At 43.8% G+C, this 20299-nt stretch overlaps 1 protein-coding gene and 1 long non-coding RNA gene across 2 annotated transcripts in view; both read left to right on the top strand.

Moving 5' to 3' along the window:
* LOC147651172 (uncharacterized) overlaps nt 1-14923 on the top strand; it is a 102064-nt gene extending 87141 nt beyond the window's left edge. Inside the window, exon 2 of the long non-coding RNA XR_015274211.1 lies at nt 11186-14923. This is a non-coding gene — a long non-coding RNA (uncharacterized LOC147651172). The remainder of the gene's footprint in view (nt 1-11185) is intronic.
* Nucleotides 1-20299, top strand: part of HS6ST1 (heparan sulfate 6-O-sulfotransferase 1) — a 186756-nt gene that overhangs the window by 141799 nt on the left and 24658 nt on the right. The window lies entirely within an intron of this gene.

The following is a 20299-nucleotide window of genomic DNA, read 5'->3' as shown; positions in this document are numbered from 1 at the left end:
TCACCATTCTCATTTTTCACTTGCTTTCACATTTCCACAAGAAAAGCTGAAAATTCTCTTGTGTTCTCTCTGTCAGTGCCAGCCACCTTTGTGGAAACCCAAAAACCTCTCTTGCTCCAACAGCATGTCCTTCCAACAAACTGCTCCAGCAGGGATATTCCTGCAGTATTTCCCAGCACAGCCACTGCTGCCCTCACATCCCTGAATTCAGTCTGAACAAGTGTAAGTGTAAGCAAGACCTTGTGCTCTCAGATTTTCCCTGGCAGTGTCCAAATATTCCATCCTCACTGAAGATTGGTTTTGCTTTGCATGCAACATCACTCAAAGGCAACAAATAACTGGTTTGAATCCAAATGTGGAGCTCGTATCAGTGATGTCCCCACTCTATTCGTGCTCTAGGAGCTTTCTCTCGGGTATGGCACAACAAAAATGTAACTGTGAGGCAGGAATTAAAGCACATTCACTTCTGCACAGGGATTGGCACATCCTGCAGCCACCTGGTTGCTCTCTGCTTTGCTTCTTAGCTCTCTCTCTCTCTCTGAGTTTACTCCCATTCAAGCAGAGAGATGCAGAATAAATAACCTGGCAAACCTTAGGGCTTGATTTTCCTGCCTAGGTGACCAGAAACAGCTTGCAGTGTGATTCCCAGGCAGTTTACCAAATGCCTTTTTTTAAAAAAAAAAGTCCATCATCACCAGCATTCACTCATTTTTCTGTGTTCTACAATCACCAAAATGATACACTAGTTCTTACCCACTGACATTCTCTTTTTCTTGTGTCCCCCACTGGTCCCATTCCAGAAGATCCCTCATTTTAAAGGAAACATGGAGCAGAATACGCCATGTCCGACTTCTGTCATGCTGGAAGCCAGCCAGATCTCTGCAAGTGTTAGTCTTTTTCTTCATGGCCTGAAAGGAGTATTTGAATTAAGTGACAGAGCTAGGTAAAGGGGCAGAAGGTTTTTTTGTTTCCCTTTTTACTCAAACTTTCAGTGCATGCTTAAAATGTGACATTCTTGTCTGGTATTTTCAGTTTAGACAGAAAGTGGTTGTTTCTTGGGCTGAAAAACTGAATTCCAGAAAGAAATAATGCTTCTGGCAGAGCAGCCTGCATTCCAGGGCATGATTTTCTCTGGTAACTAGTCCAAGAGAGTCAATACTGGATGATATGACCATGACTGCATGTATTTCTCATTACTTTTCATAACTTGCCAGAAAATTCATGTTTTGGTGCCAACAGATCACTCTTCCTTTCCGTATGTTTTTACTGTCATCATTCACTAACCCCAAAAGTGTCTCTAAGGAAAAGAAAAAGACGTAATGCAGCACACTCATCTCCTCTCACTGTCCACTGCAGAGGGACAGAAAGTGACAAATGGAAGGAAGCCCAATAGCAAAAAATGGGAAGTTCTTTGGGAATGTGTGTTTGGGGAGTCCCTTGCAGGATCAGTATTTTCTGGTGAAAAACATGACTCTAAATGAGGCCATAAAGTACAGGGTAGCTTTGACCTTTTCTTTCTGTTATTTCTGCTTCAGCTCTGAGCAGAGCCTCACTCATACAGGGTCTAATTTTTATATGTACACCCTAAATTACCTCAAAAAGTCTTTTGAAAATCCTCAGATCTTTCTCACTCCTGGGGTGTTTGTTGGCCACTTCTGCTGCATTCCACAGCAGGACTGTAAACCTGGAGGTCTGAGGGCTACAACACATGGAAGAGTGGAATGTCTCTGTGCCTCTTTTGCCTGAAAGAGTCCTGAATGAGAATAAAGCACAATGTGACTGTGGTTTGTCAAAGAGGGAAGAATGCAGCTGCAGATCCCAGTTGATGACAATAGATCCCAAATCCTGAATTCTCCAAGTGGTTAAACACATTTCAGCACATCCCATCAAGCAGCTAAACAATTTCTGTGTCCTCTGTCTCTAAAAATTATTTAATTTTATCTTTCTGCATTAACCAGTTAGTGATGCAACTGCCAAAAAAGTGACCCATAAGGTTTTTTTTAAAATTTCACCTGGGCATTTCATCAAGTGTCATTCCTAAGCACATTGTCAGGACATATCCCAAACTTCGCTTTGTTGCCTCAAGAGGCCAATCTATGCCCTGCCTTTTGGATTTATCTGAAGTCTTCAGCACAGAGATTTCTCATTCTGAGGAAACTCCTGCTTTCTTTATGGGAAAGAGAAGAAGCCCTGGGAGTGTAGGTTGAGGCTGGGCTGGAGCTCTGGAGATGGGCAAGTGTTTCAGCACTGGCAGCTGAACTGACTAAAGAAGAACTTGAAGAAATTCTGTACTGCAGGTCACAGCTCTGTCACCTTGTCCTGCCAGGGTATTTCTTCTGTCTCCTTTCTTTTTCTGTGAATAAAACACCTGTGGAGTGATCCATAAACCAAAATTACATTCACAAGTATTTTACAAATGAGGGATGGGAGATAAAGATATAAATATAAAAAAATGTATAAAAATATTAAAAAAATAGAGAAAGAAATGTATATATATGGTTAATTATTGACTACACTGAATTCACCTGTAGGAAGTAGTGTTTATATCATTTTATATTGCACACAGAGGACAGTTACATTGAGTTTCAGCAAACTGAGCTGGATTAGTTGAAATACACACAAGAATCAGCAACCAGGATGTGTGTTTATTGCAACATTTCTAATTGGAGGCTTTTTTAATAGCACCACTGTAGAGTTTTTCCTTATATCTCAGCTGCTGGAATTGCACTTTCACCTTATGGAGGGATAGAACTTTTTTAAAATTTGGGAATATCTGTACAATAAAAGCTATGACTGTGTGCAGGTGTGTCTGGAGGTGGAGACTCCTGACTCATTCATGTTGTACATCAATGTGCAAAGAGAAGACAGTGTGGGAATCTGATCTGCTTAAATCCTCAGTGAAATCTATGCAGTTGAGTAATCTGAGGGAAAAATCTCCAGTCCCTGCTCATGCATCGCTGTCCCCAGTGGTGTGGGTAGACCCACCCAGCTGATCAGATTTTATCTATTTTATCTATCTATTTTATCTATATCTATTTTATCTATTCCCTGATCTGCTCAGTTAAGAGGTTTTGAGAGCTAAGTGACAAAGCTCCTTAATTCCAAATCAGCAGCAGCAGCAGCGCTGTCATCACCTGTGCTGCGAGCTCAGCTCTGCCTTCTGCGAGGCCAATGGGCAGCAGAGGAAGCAGCAGCAGGACAGGCAATTTGGGGGATGCTCTTCTGCCCCTCTCCCCTCCAGCTGCACACTTTGCTCTGTCTTTGGTCAGTTCCTGTCCTCTAACTAGGATTTCAGAGACAGGGACATAGAAGGGGGCTAATGCCTTTGGGAATTGTGGATCTGCAAGTGTTGAGGACACCCAGAAAGAAGCTCCATGCCACCCTGCAGACCTAGGTAATTTGGACAGTGTTTAAAAAGCAGCCTGTTTTCTCCCTAACATTTCCACTGAGCAACAGAAGACAAGTGAAGCATCAAGTGATTGTTTGTTTTATGTGGCACCATGGATGGACTAGGTACTTGCTTTATGTGCAAAGTACCAGTTTTGATTGCTGCCAGCCTGGGGAGATGCATGAGATGTGACAAGCTCTGCTAGCCCAGAGGGCATGCTGCAGGGATATTCCAGGTAGGGAAAGGAGCATAGCTAGAAAGTAGCTAAATGCTGGATTCCTGCCTGCCAGAAATGTGAGTGGATGCTCTCTGCAGGAGCTTAAGCTTGCAGGTGAGAAGAACAAAAGTAGGTGGAAGCCAGCTTCTTCTTCTCTCACTCAGCTGTGATGCAGAATGGTTTGGCCTTGACTCTCAGTGATGATGCTGAACCCAGAAGAACATCACACAGCTCTCACACCTCTGTCATTTTTTTTTCAAAATCCAGTTTCTTATTCTGCACCATATTGGCAAAACCACATCAATCCCACACCATGCTCCAGCCCCAAATTCTTGTCAGAAACTTACTTATTTATTTTAACTTTTCTTGAAGCTGTTGTATGGCAGAACTCCCTGTGATGGTGGCTGAGTCCTGACAAAAGGCAAAAGTCAGATACTGCAGGAAGTGGGGTTTGTGTTTGATCTTTGCTGCGCTGGTGCTACCTTGGGCTGAAAGCTGCAGAATTCTCTTGAAGACAATGTCTGTCTTTCTGTTTCTCACAATATAAGGGGTTTGTAGTATCAGGTTTGGAATGTGTATAGTGCTTCAGCATTCATTCAGCTCATATAATGATGTGCTCTACTGAAACACCAAAATTCCATGAGATCTCAAGTGGACAGTCCATCTCCTCTCAGGAAGGGGCCAGAGCACATGAGGAAGACAGAATCTGCACACAAGGCTCAGACTGAGTGTTAGCCCTGTCAGCAGTGTCTGGTGGTGCTTTTTCCCCATTTATTTATCATCATTCTGAAACTAATTTGGAAGGTAATGATTTAATACTGTCAGAAAGCATACAGAAGGGGAGGAAAGGCCTCCCTAATTGTCTTTAGACATTTTTTTACATCAGCGATTCTTTTGAAGGAAAAGAGCAAAAAGAAACAAAACAAAATCTGTTCAGTCAAGATTTTCCTGTTTTTTGGGTTTTTTTGGCCAAGAAAAATCAGGTTGCAGAGAAGCTGGTGCTGCAGCTTGCCTCCCAAGCAGTAGTTTTTCAGAACTCTGTTTTCATCTAAAGGCAATTTTACAGAAATTTGCGCTCCTGTGAAGTGAGTGCTCACTTTGTAAGTGATACAGCACTTCAGCTTTCCCAGCACCTCAGAGCTTGGCACTGTGTCAGTGAATTCATGGATGTGTTACTAAGGTTTGCTAAATAACTTAGCAATGGAATAGCAGGGTTTGTAGGGCTAAAACTCTGCCTGGAAGAGGCTGCTGGATTGGCCCTTGAGGGGAGGAGCACCAAAACTCACAGGGCATCCTCAGCATGGAAGGTTTGCCACTGAGTTTTTCTATTAGCATTTAAGATAGGTCTCATTGATACTTTCTGGACAAACTTTAACAATAAGAGCTTAGACTGATGACGGAATTTATCAAGTGTGTAGTCTCCCATGCTTTGCAAGCATTCCCTGGAGTTTAACGGTGACTTCACACGGGAGACACGGATGACCAGCACCTAAAGCAGGATTCATTTTTAAAACTCCCTTTCTTGGTCTTTTTGTTGTTTCTTTTTTAATTTTGAAAGGAAAATAGAGCATTTCCAACCTTTTTTTACACTTACATACCAAACCTTAGGACCAATACTGTATTCATGCCCTGTTACAGAGGAAATCCCATTTTGCTAGCATGAGACAAAAAGTGACAGAAACTGTTAAATCCCAAATCTTTGTGATGAGAACAGTTTGTTCTTCTTCCTGCTGCCCTGCTGGAGTTGGTGGTCCAGTGTTGGAAGGATCCAAAGCCACAATCTCTCTCTGTATCAGTAGATACCTCTGAGCTGATTACAGTGAAGCATTACAGAAACCTCTGGGTCTGCCTCAGGGACTCTTGAGAGATGCCACTACAAAGCACATTCTTCTCATCTCCCTGCAGCATGCCTAAAAGGCTCTCATCACTGATTTCTCTGCCATAGGTGTTCAGGATGTTGGGCTTTTTTCAGCTGCCTGGTAAGCTTTAGCATTACTTCTTTGTTGGGTTTGACAGGTAAATGAGAGCACAAGTGTCCAAAGTGTTTTTTATGAATTACATTAAAATGTCTAAACTTTCAAAAGATCAGTAAAACTGAAATCTCCCAAGAGACCTAGGACTTTTCTCTAGGATTAGACCCAAATGAAATGGCCATTACTGTTTGAATATTTCCTAAGTATGTTCTAGATGTCTTTTAAAATTTTGATTGAAAGTTAAGTGTGCAAGTCCTTTTGAAGGGCCTTTCTGATCAGTTGTCAAAAAGTGAGTTGAAAGGAATAAGTGACTGGATTTGAGCAAAATTGAGGACTTGTGGGATTTCCCAAGAAATCTGAAGCCTCCTCACCTGTTACTTGTGGGATGTGGTTATGGAAGCAACTCTCAAAATGATGTATAGACTGCACTGCTGCTGCTGCGTGACACACAACATCCAGAGTCAAGCGTCATTCCCAAGGGGAAGGAGAAGAAAAACAGAGCTTTGTAATAAGCTCTCAGTAGTTTTCTGAACCCCAGGAAATATAGCCACACCCTATTCCCCCCACCCCATGCCTATGGCAAGGCACCCCAGTCCAGCCAGTCCAAATGAAGGAGCATATTTTGCAACACGAATTTGCCAGTGAATCACATCATGTGAATGAAGTTATTCATCCACATGGCTGTTCACAGAGCACCCTCTGCATCTGGAAACTCCCCAGTTTCCAAGTGTCCACAAAACAAAGTGGCTCAAATTTGTCCCTACAACTGAGTTAAGAGTCTACCATCCAAAAAACTGGATTAATATGCAACATGACTCAATCTCTTAATAATTTTGTGGTTGCTTAAAAACAAAAGCATAAAGTACAGACAATATACTCTCAAGTCATTGCCTTGCTCTGGTTAAGGCAGAACTTTAAAGCTGTGTCCTGTCTTACTGTCATGAAACATACTGAGAACTTTGTCACTCAGGGGAACACTTCCTTCAGGGATCTGAATGTCTTTGTTTTCTTTTTTGGTTTTTTGGAGGTTGCTGTGTTGTTGCTGGTTTTTAATGGTTATCCTTCCATTTCCTTCACGTTGAAGAATTTGTACATCCCTGGTACCTTGCTGAAAGACCCACCAGTCTGTGAAGAGCTTACTTCAGCAATGTGCAGCTTGCTCCTGGCTGAATATGAAGAGCAATGCTTCAGTGCATTGCTGACGGAGGGGTATCCAGGACAGGGAATACCCCTTCCATGATATTCCAAGGAATACCAAGGACCAGGTTTCTGGTAAGATAATTGAGCAGGGAGCTTCTCTGGCTTTACTCTCCTGTTCAGACCTTAAAAACATTTTGCCATTTGTAAGATTCCAGAAATTATTGTTCTGGGAGAGAGACAAAACTCTGGCTTGTTCAGCGGGCATGCCAGGGCACATGGGAGCAGTTTTGTCCCAAGGCACATTCCTTGAGCATTCTCCTCTCCCTGCCCAAAGCCAAGAAACAGCATCCATCCTGCTGTAATTTCCAAGACCACTCTTTCATGCTTCCAACTCCAGCCCTGAATGAGATGTCTCATGCAGCAATCCAGCCTTTGTAAACTGGCACACAGAAGCTTAGGAAGTAGTTCAGTTCTGCTTCCGTGCACGTCTTCACAAAATTAGGGACTGCAAAAGGCATTGTGACTCAGAGCTGTATTAGCAGCCAGATGTAGGAACTTTAAAGAAAAGCATTCTGCAGATTGAGCACAGCAATGCTATTACCATCAGTGGTGTGTAAAGTGTCAACTGCAGCTGTGTTGAATTATTCATTATTTCATAAATACAGTGAGGCTTCCAAGGGCAAGGTTTTTAAGATCCATTTGAAAAGTGAAATGAAAGCCTCTGTAATTAAAAATCATTATTAAACTTCATTTATTTAACTTCAACTGTTTCCTATGTGATTATTATTAAAGTTATTATATTTATTGATTTTCCTACTCCCTTCCTTTTCTCTGTCAGCTAATGAGAAAAAAGTGGTTTTGAATTAAGCAAATAATCTTTCTTTCCCTAGACAATTGTTCTATGTTCTCATGTTGACCTCTGGAAAGAGATTTAGTGGGTGATGCTCTTACTTTTGCTGATAGGAGACACTGTGCCCATCAGCACGAGATAAAAGGAAATAAATTAAAAGGAATTCTGAGTTTTGATGTGCTTGCATCTTAGACCCTTAAAACTGTCTTGATCTTTGGAATGACTGGAATCTGCCCTGGGCTCAGCAGGGAGTGAAGTGCAGCAGACAGAGAGCAATGCTTTGTTGTTTAAGAGCAAGCGCTGGAGACAGAGTGCATGTCCAATTCCATACAAACCACATTATCTTCAGCTCATCTCCAGTAACAGAACATATTTCCATCAGTACCATGCCATTTGAGGTAAAATAAAGCTACAAATCCCTTTGATACCTCAGCAGTCTCTATGGCCATGCCGCAGTGCTCCTGGGATCAAGGCTGGGCTATAAATAGCTGTGCTGGCTCGTGTGGCAGCACCAGAGGAGCAGGGATGATGCTTAAAATATAGCCTGAACTGAGCTCCATCATGGCAAGGATTATTGTTTCCTACTCCTCTTCAGCTGGCAGGGGGTGATCCAGGCAGCAGCAAAGATGCACTGAGAGCAGCAGCACTGTCCCAAGGGCTGCTGGCTCCCCAGCCTCTTCCAGCCTCTTCTGGCCATGGTCATGAAGGTGGGAGCAGCCAGAGGAAGCTGCAGATGGTGGCAGGGTGCTCACAGAGCCGGGTCTCAGCCTTCCCTCCTTCCTGAGCCCCTTGCCACAGCCCACTGCCCTTCCCTGCCATCAGGGGCAGGAGCCTGGCTGAGGCCAGGGCCTGGGGAGGGCTCTGCTGCTGGCAGTGTTGCTGGGCGTGCTCCACCTCCTGGGTATCTTTAATTACATCTCTCTTAGGCTTCAGCTTTCCTTTTGGAATTATTTGTCTTTGTCAGCTCCCCGAGGATCCTGCAGGGTGTTTTTACAGATGTATCAAGGTTCCTCTGACCCTGCAGCAGGAGATGCTCTGAAGTGACAAGGTGTTGTCACATATGCTGTTGTCTTTATAAGCATCCATGTTCATGGATCTCATTTAGTGCTTGGCCTGGGAATAAAAGACCAGTAATTCCATTTTGCCTTTATGTGTAACCTTCCAATAGTGCAGCATTTTCCACAATTGGAAACAAAACTGGAGAGACACAAAACATTACATATTCACTTAGAAAACGGGGTCTTTTTGTGGAGCTAGTTGTATAGGACTCTTCTGCTGATTCTGTAGTGCAGCCTCAATATTGTACCTCCAAGCATCAGAGTATCTTAGAGAGAGTAAATTTCCTTGATTCCTGTGCTCTGTTCCAGGTCCCACAGCACAGGATATGTGCTCCATAGTTCATTCCAGCTCCTCATGGGGAAGTGGAGCTACAGGGCTCTGTTGAGACAGAAGGAAAGATAAATAACCTTGTGAAAGAAGCTCTTAAGTCCCTTTCAGCCACCAGCTGGTTTTCCCCCAGCCCAGAGACAAGAAACCACCTGGGGACAGATCTCAGTGGGAGGGAGAAGCTCTCAGACCAACTCTCTGCCCAAACTCCAGACTCTGGGCTCTCCTGCCTTACAGAGCTCACTCCAACAATTGCTGTGGTTTTTTTAACCACTTTTCTCCATTCTCACTGCATCCTCATCAAAGATCGAATTGTCTGAGTGAATTCAGTACATGGATGAGTGTCAGGGCAATAGCAGACAGCCTGTGAAGGTTTTGGGGTGAAAGTCAGACACTGTTCATGTTCCCACTTACTTCTGGCCACATGAAATGTATGTCTCATTGCTCGTGTCCTCGCTCATTTCTCATTCATCTTTGCTCAGTAGCTGCTGAGGGGTGAGATCATAACTGGAATCCATTTAAAGCTCTGTTCTCTCTGCCCTGTTGGGTCCTTCAGCACAGTGACTTTATCCAAGATTTCATTTCCTCTTGTCTTTTTTCACAAACAGAAAAGAGGTAGATGGAAGAATACTCTGGCAGAAGTGCTTTGGCAGGAGGCCCTGGTTTTTCTCCCAGCCTCACACTGAGAGCGAGCATCATCTCCAAAACTCATCTGCTGCCTCCCCACGCATGTGCGTGGCTGCAGGGCCAGATCCCAGTGCCCAGCTCGGGCCCAGGGGAGGAGAGGAGGCTCCTGGTGGCACAGGGAAGTGTTCCTGCCCTGGGAACTGCAGCCAGGCACAGCGTGTTGGGCTGATGAGCTGGGAGGCAGCAGCCTTACCCAGCTGGACCAAGGGTCTCCTTCCATCCTTCAAGGCTGGGATGAGCAGGGAGTGCATCTTCCTCCAGCCACCGTGGCAGACACATTTGCTATACTACCCCAGCACATTTACAGTTGTTTTCTCTATTTGTCTGTAATCTTATTTTCTTACATTATGACCTTAATTTCTCTGGAGGAACAGCTCTTTAGCTATGTGCCATTTAGGGTCAAGCACTGCAGCTCAAGTAGAAAAAAGAGAAACACTTGACGTTTTTTAATATTCAAGCCAGCTTGATTTTGCTTTTCCAGAAAGTTTTCCTTTTAGGATTAAAAAAAAAAATAATAAAAAAAAAAACCTTCTAATTTTCATCATCGCTGAAAATGGAAAAAATTATAAAAATAATTCAAACATGCCATGCCAAATTCATTACATTCATTGTGGGGAGGACACAGGTGTTGTGAGAAAGAATTTCCCATTTGCCTGGGTTTTTTCCTTCTTTCACAGACACTCATGTCAAACCTTTTAGCACAGTGTTGGAGCACTGATGATGAGGCAGCTAAAGGACTTGAGCTGGATTCCTTCAGTAGCACTGGAAACCTCTCAGTCTGATAAACTCACAGATTTTCTGGCTTTAGAACAGTCTTTGTTTCTTTTCTTGCGAGTAATCCTTCCCCTCCCTTTTCTGTACCTTCATTGCACCAAACTTGTGTTATTTTATGGATTTTTGGTTTAGTGTTAACTGGTCTCCAAAGCCTTTTCCATTGTTTATGCTGGAAGTAGCCTACTAATAGAGGGGAAAGGGGCTGGATGTTAGAACTCTGCCTGGGGCTCTGGGATAATGTGGCAAATGCAGTGGGCAGGGCTGGAGCCACTGGGAACTGGAGCTTTGCCAAGGGCTTAGTGCTGCTGAGTGTGTGCAGACAGATCTATCGATACATCCCCTTCCTTTTCCCTCTCTCTGCACCCAGGACTTGTGGTGGAATGGTGTGTGTCTGTGTTAAATCTCATAGTACAGAAAATCTCTTCCTGCTTCTCCTTTGATGACATGTCAGTGTCATGAAGAAATGCTGGTTAAAGATGATTTGTGTAAATGTTTGAAATTTTTATCCACTGACAAAAGCACTTTATGTCACCCTATTTCATTTGCCCCATTGTTTTTACTTTATCAGAGAAAGCAAACTAAATTGAATTAAAATGTTGGTTTTTTTGGGTTTTTTTTTTGTCTTGCTTAGCTGGTGTGCTCCTAGAGAAATACAAATCTGACTGTGTATTTTCTCTCTCTTTTTCTTTTCCTTTTCCCATTTGACCCGGATTTGTCTTTTGGTGGCTTTGATGTCTCTGTGTGATGCTGTCTGCTTCATTACTTTAAAGGTAAGATTATTATTTCCTCACTCAATAGTACACATGTTTCAGAGGTATAGAAATAAAACCTGAAAGCTCTTTTGGAAGCAGGTTGGTAAGGAGGCCATTTGGAGTGCAAGAACTCCAGTTAAAAGGAACATTTTATATTTTATCTTCACTAACCAAGGAGGGATGCTCCCAATAGAGGAGGCTGGGTTTTCCTGGGCAGCCCCCAGCACAGTGGACATGGTGTCCCTGCTGCCACCTGGGCTTTGTCCCCTGCTGCCACCCAGCTCTGCCCTTAGAGAGGGCATCACAGCAGCCTTGAAACAGCAAATCTGCAGGAGAAAAGCACAGCCACGTGAGTTCCAGAGAACTGGGACTGTCAGAGGGGGGGCTCACTAATTTGAAGATCACACAGCCTGTTTAAATGTCAGTAGAAAGAGGGGATGCCAGTCAAGAAGATAATATACAGAGAGAGGTGTCCAGAGACAGGCAGGGACATTGTCTGTCCCTGAAAGCTGTCCGTGTTTTCTTCCTGTTGCTCTGTTACAAGTCTGTCTTTGCTTCACTCTGCATTTTCTGCCACTTGGGAGTCTGCCAAAGTCTGAGGTGAAATAATCTCCAAGCCTGTCCTTCCCAGAGCTCGCTGCCTTTTTATGCCTTTTTGGTGCCTTCTGTTCTTCTGGAATCAGGACACTTAGGAAAAAGAAGGCTTTTGCAGGAGAAATTTAGAAATGTGCAGATGCTGGGAGGCAGGACCATGTATTTTCTGACAATTTCCAAGCACAGAATTCCACTGAAGACAAGGAACAGAAACTGCAGTAAGAAATTTTATTTTAATAAGCACTTTTATATGTAACCAGTAAGTGGCAGACAGTGAAGTCCTGATGTTCCCCAGCTTGGGCAGAGACAGACCTGATCTGTGATAGATCTGGAAAAGACTATTATTTTTCCAAACTTTATACTTCCCCCACTTCCCAGAGGTCCAGAAGTAGATGCTGTTGTGTCTGGGTCATCTTCACAGCCCTGCAAAGGCTTGGCTGTGTTCCAGAACCTGACTGACAGAGGGTTGGACCCAGTAGCCTTGTGCCTCTCTCAACAATGTTAGGTTGCCTTCATTTACATTGTGACAGTGGAGTCACAGAAGACTCAATGAATTTAATTAGTAGGAACTGGAAAATGTTTGTACTCATTATGTAAAACATGTAAATTTAACCCTTGAAATGGAATTTTCAGTGACTCACTACTTTGGCTGGATGCCAGAGCCAGAGGCAAAATGACAGAAACTGCAAGTGTGTCACAAGAAATTAAAACAACTGTATGAAGGTTCCTGGGTTTTGTTGGGGAGATTGTTGTTCATGCTCAGTAGAGACTAGAAACTTGGTTTCTCCATTAAAATGGGCTTTGAGGTGGGATATGTGTTTGTAAGAAAGCTAACTGATAGAAGGCCAGAAAAACATGGTAGAAGATGGATATATTGGATCTTTACCAAAGTGTGTCCACAGAATAAAAGGCCATAACAAACATTACACAGTGGTGGCTCCTGTAGGTATGCTCAAGGCTCTGCTGAGTGTTGTAGTGCCAAAAAATGTCTGAAAGTTTTTACTTACCCAGTCACTGTAAATGTTAAATCACAGGCCCTCAGACAAGTTACATGTGGCTGAATTATCACTGTGGGATGCCCTGGGGTCTCTTTCAGCTTCACTGTAGAGGATATGGAACAAAGAATTTCCTGGGGAGCTTTAGACTGTTGTTGTCAGTAAGAAGGGAAGGGACTTAACCCTGGGACTGTTGCTGACACTTTTCAGGTGCCATCCAGGGGCGGGTGTGCGTAGTTGCAACTCTTAAGACAGTGCACAAAAAAGAATTTGTAAGGGTCTCCTTGAACTGTTGCCACTATTGAAAAGCAAAAGGAAGGTCTCTGAACAACTCTGAATATTACACCTGTCACATGGTAAATGACCCTCAAAGGCTGTAATTTTTCTGTGCTATCCTGTAATATCCTGTGCTATCAGCATGAGGATGAAGCAAGAGGGGAGCACAAAGGGGTGTCCTGGAGTCTGGCTCTCTGAGGGTCCCTGGGCTCTGTGCCCTGTGTCTGCTCTGGCCCAGCTTCCCCACTCAGCAAGTCTGTGTCTGAGAGCAAGGCACATCCTGACCAAGCTGGCAGGGCTGGCAGCTGCTCTCAAAGGGCTGTTTTAATCTGCTGATGGCGTTTAAAGAAGAAGAGCGTGATCAGGGAAATGTGCTCCTCACCGATAGGAAGGAGGGCCAGTTGTCATGAATTCTTTTCTGTCCTTGAGCATGGCCTCAGTTTATTTATTAATTTACTCCAAATTCATCATTTTTAATTGTTTATTTCTGAGCTGCTGCTGAAGTTTTCCTGTGCTCTCTGGGGACAGTTTGATGTGTGGCATCACTCTGCTTTGGAGGCTCTTGCTTATCCCGCACCTCTCTCCACAACCTTGCTGGCTTCCAGAAAAGGCTGTGTGCTCCAAGACCTGCAGAGAACAGCCTTTCCTGACCCCATTTGCAAATGTCACCCTCCAGGGATTTCCTATGCGTACTCCAGAAGAAAATCATCTACATTTTTCTCAGAACCAGGCTGTAAAGTGTCGATGTTCTGAAGCCTGCCAGGCCCAGGACTGCCACCTTCAGCAGAGCCCACCTCACTGAGCAGGGGAGCCCAGCTCACAGGGCAGCTGTGACACTGAAACAGAAGTGCTGAAAGCAGGAATTGTTTTCATTCAGAGACAAACTGCACCCTGATTTGTCTGGTGCTGGCCTGGCTATCCATACCCCCGGCTTTGTACCTGCCTGTTTGACCTGGCAGCTCAAGGTGAGTGGGTTCTTAGCCAGGAACAACACGAGTAAGGTGTTTTTTTTGTGTTGTGATGCTGCTTTATTTTCCAAGGTTTGCAGCCTGACAGCCTGAGGCTGTTATTAGACAAGGATGCTTGACTAGATCAGAGTCCAAGATTATTTCGGTCTGGGGTTACCATGTCAAGTGCTGCTGTTCGCAACAGTAGTTTGAAGGATTTAACTTCTTAATATCCCCAGTTACCTAGGGAGTGAGTTGTGCTCGTGTGGAAATGCTTGCTCATGCAGAACTCCGTGAGATTTTATGTCTGTGATTTACACCACGCTTCAGACAGAGTGGAGGAGGTCGTCAAGGGAAGTTTAACTAATGGGTGTAGAGAAAAGGTTATGAGAAGATTCTTACAACATTTTTGATACCTAGAAAAGGTTCTGCTCCTCTTCCCAAGCCTGTCCCAGTGCTCCAGCAGAGTTATACAGGCCACATACACCCTCTCTCTGATTGCCATCCTCTGCTGCAAATTTTGCAACAGGACTCTTCTGCCTGGGAGTTTTCCTGACCCTTTCTCTTGTTTTGTCATAGCTGTCAACAGCTGGCTGTGGCAGAGCAGTGAAATACAGTGAATATAACCCTTCCTCTTTTAACCCTTGTGCAAAGGGTATCTGTGGGAGCTGGGGAATTCTGCCAGCTTCTCTGTAGCAGCTGTCTGCTCTAGAAGGATTTAAGGTATCTGTGTGTGATTCTGAGCCCAAAGAGCTGGCCTTAGCCAAGATGACACATTTGAAAGTGAACCCAAACTGTGGGAAAAGGACCACAACTGACAGCATGGAGATCAGGGACCAAGAAAATAATTTCATCAGCATTTTCTTTGACTTGAACAGTGTAGGTCTGACAGTTGTCATCTTCTTCAATAATACTGGGCGTGTACTTCATGTAGGAAAGAAAAATAGCCAAAGAGAAAAACACATTTATTAATAAAGGGTGAAGCCCTTTTATGCAGTGAAACAGTGAGTGCAGAGCACAGAGGGGGAGAGAGAGGGGACTTGGCATGTGTCACAGCACTGCCAGAGCAATCCACACTTGCAGGGAGAATGGGCAAGCTCTTTTGTGTCACAGAGCTTTGAAAAAAACCATTTGTTTATGGACTGAAAGTCCTCTCTAAAAGTGAGAGTGCAATTATCTTTATGAGGCTGTAGCTTGGGGGACAGCTGCATACTGGCCTTCCCTCCTCCCAGCCAGCCAAATTAAAATCATCAAAGCTGATTGTTACAAAGGCCTGTGGGCTGCTGGACTGCCTGGCTTGGAGCAGCACCAGAAGTTGTGCCCCAGGTTTCCTCAGAAGTTATCTCTCTGCTGACTCAGTGTGGGCAGCTGGACACATCTGCCCCTCCATGGGTTTTGGGGAAACTGCTGCTCGTGGCCTCCACCCTGTTTGCCCTCTGGACTGGCAAGTAAATGATTTACACACAGACAACTAAGCATTAACTGCTTCCCTGTACTGCTTTTTCTAGTCTGGTTTATAAACAAGTGACCTAAAAATAAAGTCACTGCCCCACACTTGCCATCTTACAACAATTTTGTACCCAAGGAATACTTGGTTTCAGAATTTTGGCTCATTTTTCCAGAGCTTCTTACAAACATAGCTCTTGCTAAAATAGGAGCTGCCACTGCTAGTCAGCAAAGTCCTGTATTCATCTAGTTCCTGACACACATTAGTGGCTGCTAGATGATAATGAGGTTTTGTTCATTACCCTCCTCCATCTGATTAGAATTCCTGATCCAGAAGCCAAATGCTGCAACATCTCATTTTCAGTCCTGTGCAATTTCAGATCCTTGTTTCTCTGCATAGCAGAATGTGAAATTTGTCCAGAATATCCCCATCAGTATTTCCATCATTATGGTTGCTTCATTTATACTCTTTTTGAGAAGGTCAGTCTGTTTGCTGAGATGGGATCAGTTTATGAACACTTTTTTTTACCCAAACAGCAGCATGACACTCATCCTAACAACATCTGAAGGGGGGATATTAGTGGTGCCATGGGTCTCCTCTTGAGAGGTACTACAGGCACACAACAAGTATCCACCCAGGAATTGTGGCTACATCCCCTGCAGCTCTGAGTGTAGCACTCCCTCACCGTCTTCAGCTCTGGTACCCACAGCTGGAGAAGGCAGAAAATAAATAGGAGAGGATTCATTGGGAAATTATGTGTAAGAAAAAGACTGGAAACCAGGCCTCCAGAAGAAGCTTATAGAGCACAATTTGTTGGGTTCAGCCCAAAGTCTAAAGGGCCATTGATTTGCAGTCTGGCAAGAGAACAACAGGCTGGCAGTAGACTGAAGGCAGATGAAGCTGGACAAATGCAGGCTGAAGATTGTAGAAAACTCACTGGATTGTACTAGGTTGAGCACTGCTGACAATTGTACAAGTGAAACAAGATTATTTCAAGAATAAATGCTGAATTCAAGGAGAAACAAGGTCATAGGAACCCAAGGGCCCCTGTAATTCAGAAGTCAAAAATCACAATAATCTTTTGTGGTTTTACTTTCTATGAATGACAGTGAGAGGGACAGGTTCCTGGTTTCACAGTGATTTGGTCAGAAAATGAAAATCAGTGTGTCACTTGATACTGAAGAGATATCTCCTTTTGTTTTCCATGGCAGAAGGACGTTTTTGCTTTGATTGGTGAGTCTTCTTTCCTGCCATACACCTTGTATCAAAGTATAAAACCAAAGCTTTTCATTAGAGCTATACCCAAGCTGCTGGTGTTTGCTTGGCTTAGCAGTCAGGAGGATACAAGACATTGGATGTGATTTAATGTCAGCGAGCCCTCAAAGAGAGAAGTAAACTAGTTGGCACAGTAAACATGAGCATTGAAGTGTAAGTAGACCAGTTAACATAAGAAAATTGTCTAAATCTTGATTCTCATCACTTACCTGATGAAAAAAGTGATGGAGCAGCTGGTTATTTCAGCAGGGCAAGTCCTGGCAAGGAAAGCAAGGAGATGAAAAGGCAAGCAAATGACTCACTGTTCTGGAACTCAGAGGTCCTGAACTTCAGCACAGGTTTGAGTCTCAATTCACCATGACTCCTGGTGTTCACTGGAAGTGCTTCTGGAATCCCAACAGGAAGGTGAAAGGGCACAGTCCTGAAAAGGAAGGAAAATCCAGGAATTACACAGTAGCAGCATTTTGAGAGGCAGACAGGTAATTTGGGAGAGCAAGCTGATGTGAATATTATTTTTCTCATAGATGACTTTATGGTGTTGCCATCTTTCTATTCAAAAAAATTGCCTTTTGTTCAAACTGAGGCTCTCAGGAAGCTCACATTAACATCCACCCCCTTCAGCTGCAAAATTGGCCCAAAGAAGGGGATTAAAACCCCCAAGCAGGCCCTCAGTTTATCACTGGAAAGGCTGGGAGATACTGCTGCATTATCTGAGCCAAAAAATACTTAGTAGAGCGTTACCCCAGTAATCTAAGGCTGTTCTTAATGTGCACCATATCAAGGGTTAAATGAACTGGAAAGCTCATAGAAAAAAGCTCATACAGTGCAGGTTTTGTTTATACTGAAATGTTCCCATATGTTTCAGTTAATGCAGAACATAATTGGGTCTGCCTTGGGATGGAGACATTTTTCTTACACAATTTATCCATTAACAGTGTGTGTGGGAGAGTCCACTTCACCAGAAATAGCTTCCTTTCTGTTTTAGCCAAAAACCCACAGTGCAAATCTCCTCCCTTCTCTCCTCTCCTTGTCTCACTCATCCTCCTCTCCAAAATGCAGCCTTGCTGCAGAGAAATAACCTTGTGGAACAGTTTCAAACATGAGGTAAAATAGGTCTGCCCTGAATTAGCTTTCAGTTAATGTATTTCCTGGCTCAATTTGGTGAGCAGCTCACACAGCACACGGACATTCCTAAATTAGAAAATCATACATATGAAACTTTTCTTGTGTTTTTGTGTGTATGTTATTTCAAGGTCAGGATTTCTGGTTTTGATTTTAGTACCTCAAAGTAACAGGAAAGAATTGTGCTTGACATTAATTACATCCTTCTGCCTGCTTTATTATTATTTGGATAAACAAGCTACTGATTTGAGGAAGGGAAAAGTCTAGGTGTTTGAAGTCTATTTCCTTTTCCTTTGGTAAACTTCCAGTAATTTAGCTTGTCTAATTTGCTGCTGGAAATCTGCTTCTGGGAGTGCTCCCACCTGAGAGAGAACAAAATTAGTGAGCTGCAAGGAAAATTTCAGTAATGAGATGAGAAGCAGGGGAAGTTTTGCTTTTTGGGTGTGAGAATGTGAACAAAAGGCAGTAAGAATATCAATTGTGTGAAAGCAAGACAGTGAGCAGTGAATGGAGTGGGAGGCTCAGAGGTGTCTGTGTGATGTGTTCTCCATCACCCCGTGCTCCAGCTCCTGGTGGGCTTTGTAGCCCCCCTGCCCTTCCAGGTGCTGACACCAGGCTGGGGCTGCTCTCTGTGACTCTCAGGGATTTACAGCAGTGCCACAGATCCCTGAATTACCATCTCAAGCAGAGGGGAGCCCTAGTGCATCCTGGAGCCTGTGTTGTGGCAGTTTAAGGGAGCTGGAGTGGGTTTCTCTTCACGCTGATCCCCTGGTGCTTTATTGGCCCACAGGAACCCCTGACAGCTTGTAAACTTAATCCAGCCTTTGTAGTGCTGCCAGTTACTGCTGGCATGAGGAAGATTTGGGTTCAGAGGCATCCAGCAGCTACCTCTAGCCCTTTCTGGACCTGTACTACACATTTGATGCCTGTAGCTGTGGACGTGCCGTGGTGCTTGGAGGCAGAGCAAGTGGTGATCCACTGAGTCTCAGGTATAATGTTATTTTATGACAAATGACAGTCCATGAGCAATTGTTTCCATGACATTTTGAGCCACTGGGTTATCAGTGAATGAAGACTTGTGCTAATGGTGAGAAAAAGCCCCTGTTAGATTTGGAGAGAGATCCATTTTCTTCACTGGGATCCAACCTTAGAAAGCAGTTGCCCTGGAAGAAGCTCTCCAAGCTCCTCCTTGTGCTCATGCACACAGGTAAATAGGTATTTTGGCTGAGATATTTATAGAAAAGCTCAGTCAAAAGTCAGCTTTAGTTGACATGTAGAAATAACCTAATCTAATTAGTTTCATGGTTTTGAAAAGCTTCCTTTTGTACTAACTCCCTTTCCAGGTGCCTTAGTTCCAAATCTCACTTGTATTTAGTGTTCACTTATCTTTAAAAACACCTATCATGAGATACATCTGCAAGTCAGCAGATCTGACAGTGAATACACTCTGAGAGTGAATTTATCACTAAATTGGTGCATTTCATAGCTCTCTTTCAAAGGGACAGAGACCACAGGCAGCTCTGCTGCTGCTGGGGGTGGGGGGGCCTTCTACTTGAGGATCTCTCTGGGGTTTTTTGTAGCTATTTACTGTTCCTTTTCCTTCTAATTAGCACAAATTTCTCAGTAGTCCCAGTTGCTTAAGTCTTTCCTTGCCACTGTGCAGCTTGGTCCACTGCACCCATGTGCTTACAACCCCTTAGGTCATCCAAAATTCATACCATAGGAGAGAAATTGCCAGCTATGAGAGAGAGAACTGTAGCTGTGCAGGAGGCAGAGTGATAAATGAGTTTCTAGAAGGAGGGAGTGAGAGAATATTAGTTTTAACAGCTTTTAGAAGTCCTAAAATAGAGCAGAACTGATCCACAACTAACAGCAATCAAGACTGCTCACTGATGAACAGAGGCATCGCTGTTGGGAGGGAAGGAGCTTTAGCAGAGGACTTCCCCCACAGGTTTCCTGTCCTTACTGGAGTGAATCTTGGAAGGATCCTGGGCTCCCTTGCCAGAGTACTTGCAGTTAAGCAGAATGAGGTCAGCTTAATGTGCTGGAATTTTTTCAGCCAGTCCAGTGGTTTTCCAGGGGCCTGAGTCAAATTTTATGAATGCACGACTCTGGCAATTCATAAATGTTTTTAGCCTTTATAACCATCAGCCACAAACAGTGTAAAAGCCACTTTGCACATACTTGTTGGACAGGTGGGAATCACAGCCAGGAAATGCCACAAGAATGGATTGACAGGCTGGTGTTTCCATGGGAGAGCACAGACTGAACTGAGCAAAGTTCCTGCTAAGGCTGTTATTTCCTACCTTTTAGCTTCTTAGTGAATTAGAAAGGGAAAAGTTTGGTTTCCTTGGTCCTGCTGAACAGCTGGGAGACCCCAATGCTTCTGCCAAAGGCAATGAGATCAGCAGAGTCCCAGGTGACAAACTGGGCACAGAAAGTTGACATTGTAATAATGGCAAATAGGACATAATTC

Source organism: Cyanistes caeruleus, chromosome 10 (genome assembly GCF_971803275.1).
Source record: "Cyanistes caeruleus chromosome 10, bCyaCae1.hap1.1, whole genome shotgun sequence".
Taxonomy (NCBI): domain Eukaryota; kingdom Metazoa; phylum Chordata; class Aves; order Passeriformes; family Paridae; genus Cyanistes; species Cyanistes caeruleus.
This window is presented reverse-complemented; position numbering and strand designations above follow the sequence as displayed.